The sequence below is a fragment of the Myotis davidii genome, unplaced genomic scaffold (assembly GCF_000327345.1).
Source record: "Myotis davidii unplaced genomic scaffold, ASM32734v1 scaffold705, whole genome shotgun sequence".
Lineage (NCBI taxonomy): Eukaryota > Metazoa > Chordata > Mammalia > Chiroptera > Vespertilionidae > Myotis > Myotis davidii.
This window is the reverse complement of record NW_006296405.1, coordinates 1,097,116-1,107,064: the sequence shown is the minus strand read 5'-3', so window position 1 is coordinate 1,107,064 and position 9,949 is coordinate 1,097,116.

Here is a 9,949-nt window from a genome sequence, read left to right as displayed (position 1 = left end):
ATGTCTGGATATTGCGGTCCAGCGCTCTCCCGGGGTGAGACAGGAGCCAGGAGGGAAAAGGCCCCCTCTTCACCCCCAGTCTTGGCCCTCCAGCCCCCTCTTTTATCTTTATCTGAAAGAGCTGGTCACCACAGCCCAGTGGTTCTCAACCTTCTGGCCCTTTACAGTTCCTCATGTTGTGGTGACCCCCAACCATAAAATTATTTTCGTTGCTACTTCATAACTGTAATGTTGCTACTGTTATGAATCGTAATATAAATATCTGATATGCAGGATGGTCTTAGGCGACCCCTGAGATAGGGTCGTTCGACCGCCAAAGAGGTCGCGACCCACAGGTTGAGAACCGCCGCCACAGCCCATCTTGCTTAGAAGACTCAGAAAAAAACATGTGAGCCGGAGCGGGGCTTCCTCCGGCCCAGAGGAGCGTGCAAGGGCGGCGAGCGGGGAGGCCCGCGGGCGAGACGGAGGGCGGGGCCGGGGCGGGGCCATTGTGGGTGGTCCTCGCCCCCGCGGCGGCCAGAGCCAGCTCTTCAGCTCAGCCTCCTCGGAGGAGCTGGGGGCTGGGCTGCGTGACCCCATTGCGCCGTGAGGGTGCCCCGAAGTCTCCTCGCCCGCCCCTGCAGTCGGGGGGCTCCGACTAGGAAAGACCCGAGAGAATCCCTGCCTCGCTGGGGAGGCAGAGTTGCGAGTTCTCTCCTGCCCCCCGTCTCTCCTGAGCGAGCCTTCTGCTCCTGGGAGGGCGCCTTTCCAGCAGCCGCCTGGGGCCCCAGCCAACGTTTCGTTCCAGCCAGTAACAGAACGGAAAGAAAAAAACAAAATCATCACAAATAAAAAATTAAAAGCAAGGGCCTTTTCTTCTGGGAGAGGAGTTGAAAAGCACGCTTTCTTAGTACCAGAGACGGGCGGTTTTATACTTTTTCTTCTTTTGGTGACACAGATCCAGAAATCCGTGTTTTGGGTTAGGAGTTGGAGTTATACATCTTCCCAGCTCACTGCCTTTTGGTGAGCTCACCTGACAGGAGGGTCTTTTAGGGTCTTTTAGGGCCTCGTGGAGAAAGAGACCAAAAACCGGTCCACAGCCCACCGGTATGGCACCAGGAGGTCGCCCATTTGATTCTCAGGTCAGGGCACATGCAGATTAGTTTCTCTCTCATTGATGTTTCTATCTCCCTCTCCTCCCTTCCTTTCTCTGAAATCAATATCGGCTGCTACGAAACCGAGGACCTTCGAAAGTGACAGCTTAATCCTCGGGCTGCAGAGTCACGGCAGCCGGGGCATCGCCAGCCTCCCCCGGGCGCGTAGGAGGGGAGGGGGAAGTGGGGGTGCGGAGACTCGCTCAGTACCAACTCACACTCGTACACTTGCTCCTGTGCCCTCTAAACAGGCCGGGTGCGTGAAGGCATGAGAGGGATCGGAGTGGGAGCTACAATTACAATCCGCTGGGATCCCGTACAACGGCCTGGGGCGTCGGCCTGTGTTTGGCTAACAAGACCAGCATTTCAACAGTACATGCACCTTAGATAGTATTCAAGATGTCTTACTTATCAAATAGAACTTTGACTTTCAAGTTATAATTCAGCTCTTGCAATTTCACCAACAATCTGGAAAGAAAAATAAAAGTCATTATTACTTAAAAAAACTATCGATACAATTTATTATGCCAATTCCCTATCAATAAACATTTAGATAGCCCCCACCTTCTCCAGTCTGGGTCATCACAATGAAACTGACACCCTTATCTGCCCCCTGACCTCTGACAAGCGTTTGTGGGACACATCCCGGCTGTGACTGTGGGCAGAGCGACGTCAGACTGAGAGAGCGCAGCACCTGCTCCCTACGTGGCCCAGCACAGGGGATCTTCACAAAATGTCTACTTTTAGTCAATTGTATCGGTAAAATATAGGAGATACTACTTTTACTAAAACTTGTATCTAATGCTTGTCCTCTTGGAAGAAGATAAAAACCATCGCCCCTAATCAGGAGAATGAGGGGCCCTCTCTAATCACCCGGGCCGGGTGGAGCAATGGAGACTCAGGCCTGCTGTGCTCCGCTGAGCTGGTGAGCCAGCCTGCGCCTCCTGGGAGGGCGCCTTTCCAGCAGCCGCCTGGGGCCCCAGCCAACGTTTCGTTCCAGCCAGTAACAGAACGGAAAGAAAAAAACAAAATCATCACAAATAAAAAATTAAAAGCAAGGGCCTTTTCTTCTGGGAGAGGAGTTGAAAAGCACGCTTTCTTAGTACCAGAGACGGGCGGTTTTATACTTTTTCTTCTTTTGGTGACACAGATCCAGAAATCCGTGTTTTGGGTTAGGAGTTGGAGTTATACATCTTCCCAGCTCACTGCCTTTTGGTGAGCTCACCTGACAGGAGGGTCTTTTAGGGTCTTTTAGGGCCTCGTGGAGAAAGAGACCAAAAACCGGTCCACAGCCCACCGGTATGGCACCAGGAGGTCTCCCATTTGATTCTCAGGTCAGGGCACATGCAGATTAGTTTCTCTCTCATTGATGTTTCTATCTCCCTCTCCTCCCTTCCTTTCTCTGAAATCAATAAAGACCTAGTTTTGATAGAAAAGAAGGGAGGGAGGGAGGGAGAGAGGGAGGGAAGGAGGGAGGGAGGGAGAAGGGAAAGAAGGAAGGAAAGAAGGAAAAGAAAAAGAAAAACGGTGGTCCACAGAACCAGTATTCAAATCCAGATTTCTTAAACTCCAAGCTGTATTTTTACTTAAGTCTCTATTGTCTCTTGGTATCTAGGCTTCTGGGTTTGGACAAAAGGTTGGGAATTTCTGCCCAAGCCCCAGGTCTTAAAACAATCTGAGCAAATGTTAAGAAGCTTGTAGTGTGGTTCAATGTTTCTAGCTGTATTTGTTCCTCAGTGTCTCTGGTATCAGTATGTCTCTAGCTTTCTCTTTGGCCTGATACTGGGAGGGGAAAAAATTGCCCCAATTTTAAAAAGACCTTTTTTTCATTATTTCTGTTATTTCATGTTTCACCTTAATTTGCTCCCTGAATTTCCATGTTTCTAATAACCCCAGTTTCGAGTATGTGGGGTTAACACTAGTATTTTAGAACAGCTATTAAGTCTAGGTTCAAAGAAGAAGATTGTTGGAGTAGTGGATATCAGGCTGGATGGGCAGAAATGGAGAGAAAGACTTAAAGCAGCGGTCGCCAACTGGTGGTCTGAGGACCACTGGTGGTCCGTGAGGTCCGAAAGGTTGGCGACCGCTGAGTTAAAGGATGGTGAAAATCTGGCTGGAGTGACATGGCAAGAAAGGTACCACTAGGTTCTGTGGGCCTCAAACCCTACAATTTAAACAAGGGCTGGAGTCCAGGAGGGCCAGTTTTGCAGAATGTTCAATGAAATTCTGATTCCCTCTGTATTCCTTTTCTGTTACTGCTGTAACAAATTACCACAAATTTAGTGGCTTAAAACAGCACAAATTTGTTATCTTACAGTTCTGGAAGTCAGAATTCAAACTGGGTTTCTCTGGGCTAAGGCAAGGAATGAGCAGAATTGAGTTCCTTCTGAGGCCTCTAGAGGATCCATTTTTTAACTTCTAGAAGCCACTTGCATTCCTGGCCCCATTTTCCATCTCTCAAAGCACATCACTCCAACTTCTGCTTCCCTGGTCACATCTCCTTTTTCTCTCTGACTCTCCCATGTGCCCTAATAAGACCATGATGATTATATTGGGCCTACTCAGATTATCCAGAATAATCTTCCCATTTTAAGATTCTTATTTTAACCACATTGATAAAGTCCCTTTTACCATGCAAGGTAATAAACCCAGGAGGTTTCAGGGATTAGGACATGGACATTTTGGGGTGGCCATTACTTAGCTTACAACATCCCTTTCTCACTCGCATGCATGACTTAAGGTGGCAAGAGGTAGGAATGAGCAATTGTTGGATACTAGCAGAGTTTTCGGTAGGTGTTATCTGGCCTTTGTTCTAATAATTACTTAATATTTATTGGGTGCTTACTGGCTTGTCCCATCCCTAAGACCAGATATGTTACAATGTCAGGGACTAGTTTCAAAACGGAAACACGGAAAGGGCACACCTTCTTCCGCCAGAAGAGTTCTCCCGATCCATTCATCTAAAATGGTTAGAAACATTGTGAGAGCCCCCACCCCCTAAAAATAAGTTGAGTAATTAGATGTTTCATCCATAGATAAAACACTTAGAGGAGGGAGTAAAGCAAGGGATAACCATGCTCTAGAACTCAGGTTGGAAGTTAAGTCCCTCTCACAACCATGCCAGGAATCTGGTAAATCCATCAGATGAATGGAATAGCATAGAGATTCCAGAAATGTTTTCAATTATCAGTACACCAATACACAGGTGTTAGGGCAAATGGATTACACTAAATATGCTATGGAAAAGAAGTAACTTAGGTTCATATCTCACCTCATACACTGAAATGCTTTCCAGAAGGTAAAATAATTAAATGTTTTCATGCAAAACAAACAAACAAAAATTAGAATATCATATTTGTCCTAGCTCTAGGGAGCTGTAGTGGACAGTTTTCAGTGCATCTGCCTAGCTCACAATGATTCTTCCTTATTTGGAAACTGGCACCTACTCCTCAAGCCATAGGGGTGAGTCTTGAGGAGCCATATCTGTTCTACAAGACGTGGTCTCCTAGACATTGCTGACTGGATCAAGTTTGGGCACTATATTAGTTTCCTAGAGCTACTGTGACAAAGTACCACAAACTGGGTGGCTTAAAACAACAGAAACTATTGTCTCACAGTTCTGGAGCCCAGAAGTCCCAAATCAAGGTATTGGTAGGGCCATGCTCCTTCTGGTGCCTCTAGTGGAGGATTCTTCCTTACCCCTTTCAGCTTCTGGTAGCTCTGGACATTCCTTGGGTTATGGCAGCTATCTGCGATCTCTGCCTTTATCTTCACCTGGCTATCTTACCTCTGTGTCTGTGTCCTAATTTCTTCTTATAAAGACGCAAGTTATACAGAAACTAGGGGCCCAGTGTACGAATTTGTGCACCTTGAAAGGAACTGTGGGCCGCAAGGCTGTGGTGGGCACAGGGGTGGGTCTCAACTCATCCTCCGTGCCCCTGCCCTGCCCCTTTTGCCGCAGCCCCCAGTCCCCTGTCTGCCAGCAGACCCGCTCCCGCTGCCACCGCTCCCACACACTGAGATTGGGGCCGGCGTCAGCAGCAGGTATGAGGGGGGCCAGCGCTGTCAGCAGGTGTGGGCGGCTGCTGCTGCCCCCATAGCCCCTCTGGAGAAGGGGGGGGTGGAGAAGCCCTCAGAGGCAATTGGGACAGGCAGCCACTGCTCCTACCCGCTGACGGACCCGAGCAATTGGGTCCGGCGCCATGTGCTGGCAGTGGGTGCAAGTGACAACTCCGGCGCCAGCAGCAGGTATGAGCGCTGGGCCAGACCAAAGCACACGGGAGCAAAGAATTTTCAGTAACCACCAGAGGCTCGCCCCAATGACAGTGACCAGCGCCCCATCTTTGTGTGGTGCCCCTGCTCACCGACTCCATCATCTCGCTGCAGCTGATGCCTACCACATTCCTCGTTCTGCCACCTGCTGCTGCTGCCCACCATGTTCCGCGCATGCCCCCTGGTGGTCAGCACATGTCATAGCGACCAGTTGTTCGGTTGTTCCACCGTTTGGTCTATTTGCATATTAGGGTTTTATATATATAGATAAGGGCCCTTTCTACTCTAGTATGACCTCATTTTAACTCATTACCTCTGCAATGACCCTGTTTCCAAATAAGGTCATATTCTGAGGTCCTAAGGGATTAGGGGTTCAACATATCTTTTTGGGGAGGGAGGGCAATTCAACCCATAGTGGTCATCTAGCCCATCCTGCCAAACACTTTCTTCTCTGGGACTTCAGAATTGAGAATGAGATTCTAGTCACAGCCGGGGCTGACTGGTCTGATGAAGAAAGAGAGGACAAGGGGAGGCTGAGGCTCAGCCTTCTCACACCTATGGACTGAGTAGCAGAGAAGGTCTGTTTACAGAAAGCAGCAGGGAACAGAGTATCGGGAGGCAGAGACAAAAGGGATAGAGGAAGGGTAGTTCTAGTGGCAGCTTTCACTACGGTCCTACCTTTTTGCAGTTCTACAGCTGTGCTGACTTGGGCCCCCTGGGACACTTCTTACAGAGAAGCTTGCTTTGTTTGCTTAGGAAGCTCATCTTGGTTTCTGTGGCTTACAAGCAAAGTTAATAGAAAAGCTATAAACAGAGTAAGATACTATATTAGTTTCCCATTGCTGCTGTAACAACTCACCACAAACTTAGTACTTAAGACAACACAAATTTACTATTATATAGTTCAATAAGTCAGGAGACTGCTGTGGGTCTCACTGGGCTAACATCAAGGTGTTGGCCCTAGCCGGTTTGGCTCAGTGGATAGAGCCTCAGCTGGCGACTAAAGGGTCATGGGTTCCATTCCTGACAAGGGCATGTATCTCAGTTGCAGGCTTCATCCCAGGCCCCAATTGGGGTGTGGCAACCAATCCATGTGTCTCTCTCACATCAGACACATTGATGTTTCTCTCTGTGTCTTCCCCTGCCTTCCAGCCTCCCTAAAAATCAATGGAAAAATATCTCAGGTGAGGATTAACAAAATAAATAATCCTATATAATAAAATCCTAATATGCTAAGGATCCGACCATTCATTTGACCATTTGACCAGTCGCTATGATGTGCACTGACCACCCAGGGGGCAGATGCCCCCACCGGTAGGTTAACTTGCTCCTGGAGTCCAGCCAACTGGGACTGGGCCAGATGGGCTGGACACTCCCTGGACGAATCTGTGCACCAGGCCTCTAGTAAATAAATAAAATCAAGATGTTGGTAGGGCTGCATTCCTTTCTGGAGGTTCCAGGAGAGAGTCTTTCCTTGAATTTTCCAGCTTCTTCAAGCCCCTTCCTTCCATCTTTGAAGAAAGTAACAGCAGGCCAAGTCCTTCTCACAACAGCATCTCTAGTTCTCTGCAGACAGGAAAGGGGGGCAGTTTGTGAAGACTCCTGTGATTGGATTGGGTCCATCTGTGTAATCCGGGCTGATGTCCCCATTTCAAGGCCCTTAATCTCTTTTCTTCTTCTTCTTTATGGAAGAGCATTCCAGGCCAGTAAACAAACAAACAAATGGAGAACAATATTATGAGGAATCACTACAGTGACTTATGTTTTATCAGCATTGGAGCAGGGTATTATTTTGATCAATTGTAAGGAGTGAGAAAAGATATGCCATGATGTCCAATATTCTTGGTGTATGAGCATTATAATGTAGATACTGGACTAAATGGAATGGTGACTTTTTTAGGAGAATAGTGGGAAAGGTTAGTTACAGAGTGGAGATAAAATACAGAAAATATTATTCAACATCCTTAATCTTAATTTCTTCCATCTTCAGAGTCCCTTTTGCAATGTGAGGTCTCATATTCACAGGTCCTGGGGATTAGGACAGGGACATCTATAGGACCTATTATTTTGCCTCCCACAGATGCACAATAAAATATATCATGACCATTTGTAATGAGATAGATGGCTGAGAGTTTAATGATCTTTCTTTGCACTGTTTCTTTTTCTTATAAAGTTGTTTCATTCTATTTGAACAACTCACTCTGAAGCCCTGGCCTCCTAAAGGTCTTTATGAAGAACACAAGGTCAAATCTGTCAGATTCATGGACCTTTATTTTGCTGCCTTCTTATAGTTGAAGGTTTAACTATCCCAGAAAGACACTAAATGAGGACATACTCCCAAAGGCCTGATTGGAGCCAGGAAGGAAGGAATAGAATGAGATAAAAGTCCCTGCTAGAGAATTGCACGTATTAAAATGTTCTTACTGAAAAAAAAGGCAATTGAAAGTCTTCTGAATGGAGAGTCTGGGGTAGATACCTTGATAAAGGTGTTGTTTCTGGCAAGCTGTAAAGGCTAATTTATGTATATACACACTAAATGAAATGTACATCTACAGGAAGGCAGGTTCATGTGTTCACTCAACAAGGTACAGTGGAGAACACAACTTCCTGTCTTCCTAAGTGTACTGGAAGAGACAGATTCATGCAAAATATGTTATACCTTATACATACATTATTTTTTCAGGTGGAAATAAAGTATTTGAAGAAAAATAAAGCAAGCTATGAGAGTAGAGAGTGACAGAAGAGGTGCTATTTTGGGTGAGGCTATTTTTTAAAATGCCTCAAATTTTAAAAATAATTTTAAAATAATTTTAGATCCCAGGAGGTTGCAAACAAATATATAGGGAAGCCCCACACATTTTTCCTAATATCCCCCAATGTTAAGATTTTTTTTCAATTATAATAAAATATCAAAATCAAGGAATTGGCCGAACCGGTTTGGCTCAGTGGATACAGCGTCAGCCTGCGGACTCAAGGGTCCCGGGTTCGATTCCGGTCAAGGGCATGTACCTTGCTTGCGGGCACATCCCCAGTGGGGGGTGTGCAGGAGGCAGCTAATCGATGTTTCTCTCTCATCGATGTTTCTAACTCTCTATCCCTCTCCCTTCTTCTCTGTAAAAATCAATAAAATATATTTTTTAAAAAATCAAGGAATTGACATCACCAGTTATAAATGCACTCATTTGAGGATGTGTGCATAGCTCTGTGTAATTTTATCATACTTGTAGCCTTGTGTAATCATCACTACAATCAAGGTACTGAACTGCATTATGAATTATACTCAATAAAGCTATGACAAAAAAATACTCAGCTGTATCAACACAAGAGATGTCATTGTTAGCCACATCTCTTTAAAGCCACATCCCTCCCTCCTCACCATCACTAACCCCTGGCAACCACTAGATCTGTATCTCTATAATTAGGTTATTTCATAAATGTCATATCAATAGAATCATACAGATCGGCTTTTTTCACTCAGCATAATTCCCTTAAGATCCATCGAAGTCAGGTGAACCAATGGTTTGTTCCTTTGTATTTCTCAGTAGTATTCCATGGTATGGATGTACCACAGTTTGCTTAACCATTCACCCATGAAAAGGTATTTGGTGAGTTTCAAGTTTTGAGTGATGACAAATAAAACTGCTATGAATATTTGTGTACAAGTTCCTGCGTGAAAATAAGTCTTCATTTATCTTGGCTAAATGCCCAGAAGTGTGATTGCTGGGTTGTGTGGTAAGCGTATGTATGGTTTGATTTGGTTTCAGAAACTAACAAACTGTTTTCCAGAATAACTGTCATTTACATTCCCCAACGATATATGAGTGATTCAGTTTCTCCATAGCTTTGCCAACATTTGGTGTTAATCACTGTTTTTCATTTCAACCATTTTGATAAGTGTGTTGGGATATCTCGTTGCGGTTTGATTTACATTTCTCTAATGACTAATGATGCTGAATATATTTTCATGTATTATTTGCCACCTCTATAATCTCTTTGGTGAAGTGTCTGCATGTTTTTGCCCATTTTCTAATTGTATTGTTTGTTATCATATTACTGGTTTTGAGAGTTCTTTATATGTTCCAGATATTAGACCTTTGTCAGATATGTGCTTTGTAAATACTTTCCCCCAGTCTGTAATTTATCTTTTCATTTTCTTAATAGTGACTTTTGCAGAGCTAAAGTTTTTAAAAATTCTGATGAGGTACAATTTATCTATTTTCCCTCTTGTAGGTCATTCTTTTGGTGTCAAGTCTAAGAACTCCTTGTCTACTCATATAGGTTCTGAAAATTTTCTCCTGTATTCTTTCCTGGAAGTTTTATAGTTTTTATTTACATGTACTAGTGATTCATTTTGAGTTAATTTTTGCATAAGGTGTCAAATTTAGGTTGAGTTTCACAAGTTTTGCTTATGGATGTCTAATTGCTCCAACACCATTTATTGAAAAGGTTATCTCTCCATTGAATTTCTTTTGCTACTCTGTCAAAAGACATTAGGCATATTTGTGGTCATATTTCTAGGGTTCCTATTCTGTTCCACTGATCAA